This window comes from Nannospalax galili, unplaced genomic scaffold, assembly GCF_000622305.1.
Source record: "Nannospalax galili isolate Female #2095 unplaced genomic scaffold, S.galili_v1.0 scaffold2661, whole genome shotgun sequence".
NCBI lineage: Eukaryota > Metazoa > Chordata > Mammalia > Rodentia > Spalacidae > Nannospalax > Nannospalax galili.
The window spans coordinates 250,284-251,996 of NW_008344387.1; the positions used below are offsets into that span (position 1 = coordinate 250,284).

Below are 1,713 nucleotides of genomic sequence, written 5' to 3' on the forward strand. Positions count from 1 at the left end.
CCGCCCGGGCCCCGCTCCATGGGAGGATTACAGTTCATGCTGCCACTTGCCAGATTTAAAAAAATTTAAAATTACATTTAATTAATAAAATTTATTAATTTGCTTATTGATTTTGTGTGTATGTGTATGTGCTACGATGCTCACGTGGAGGTCAGAGGACCGCTTTTGGGAACTGGTTCTTTCCATCCTGTGGGTCCTGGAGATTGAACTCAGGCAGTCAGTCTTGGCAGAAAGTGCTTTCTTGGGTTGGCCTCATTGCCCCTCCCAGCTTTTTTTTTTTTTTTTTTTTTTTTTTATTTTTTTTAATGTGGGAGCATGTGGGCAGAAGCTGGAGGAGGAGGTCTGATTCGGCTCTGTAAAGCTCCACTTTATTCCTTTGAGACAGGGCCTCTCTCTGAACCCAGAACTTGGGCTGCTCCAGCAATTCTCTCTAGGCCTGTTAGACAGCAAGCCCCAAGAATCCTCCTGTCTCTAACCCTGACAGCCCTGGGCCTGCAGGCACGCATGTGGCCACGTCTGCCTTTTTTTGGGTGCTAAGGAACCGAACTCAGGTCCTCATGCATGCACAGCAAGCATTCTTACCCACTGAGCTGATTCTCTAGTCCTCAGTCTAACAAATTCTAATGTAATTTGTGTTGTAAAATTTCAAATTTTGAGTTAAAATTTACCAGCCTTTCTTTTCTTTACCATATGGTATTGAGAATATACTCAAATTAACCAAAGTTCATAAAGATATTTTCCTGTTATAATTTGTATTTTATCTTTTGTTATTTGGCATGGTTTTACTTTTATAAATAGTGTGATGTAGCTCTTATAAATTTTAAAGCCATTCATTACCCTTTTATTGACAAATCTTGTCTCCAAATGGATCTGAACTCACTTAAAAATTGTATCTACTTAAGAGGAACAAAGTTTTATATGTCAAAATAAAAAACATAGATAAGTAGATGTTTTAGTGGATTTTAAACAATGCTTTTCTTTAATGTTAAGATTTTATACCACTTAGGACATTAGGGGAAAATGTCATATGTTCTGAAGAAAAGTTTTATCTTAAAAAGGTAGTAAATATTTGCTGACATTTCAGGAAAAAGAATGGTAATCTATATTTTACAAGATTCTTTGGATAACTTACAATGGAATTTTAGTTTAAAACTGATGTAGTCAAACAAGTGCTTTTTAGCTTCCATGGATAAAAATTCCAGGAACACACTGCCTTCAAGGCATATCTAGGTGGAGGGTTCTGACTGAGCCAGGTAGGCAAAGACCTCCAAGCTGCTAACTTAGAGCTCTTTCAACTTTTCTTTTCTTTTTTCTTTCTTTCTTTTCTTTTTTCTTTCTTTCTTTTTTTTTTGGTGTATTTGAGACAGGGTCTCCCTGTAGCCCCAGCTGTCCTGGAACTCACTATGTAGACAGGCTGGCCTTGAGCTCACAGAGATCCACCTGCCTCTGCCTCCTGAGTGCCGGGATTAAAGGTGTGTGCCACCATGCCCGGCTCTTTCAACTCTTTAGTAGAAGAATCCTACAGCAAATCCTTTTTAAAAAATATTTTATTTATTATTTTTATTTTATGTGTACGTGTGTATTGCCGGCATGTAGGTAAGTGCATTCATGTCATGCAGTGCCCTCAAAGGACAGAAGAGACTGTTGGATCCCCTGGAACTGGAGTTACGGACAGTTGTTAGCTGCCATGTGGGTGCTGGGATTTGAACCCAG

At 38.9% G+C, this 1,713-nt stretch overlaps 1 protein-coding gene across 1 annotated transcript in view; it reads left to right on the forward strand.

Annotated features, from left to right (window-relative positions):
• Nucleotides 1-1,713, forward strand: part of LOC103740077 (sodium/glucose cotransporter 1-like) — a 53,854-nt gene that overhangs the window by 33,148 nt on the left and 18,993 nt on the right. The window lies entirely within an intron of this gene.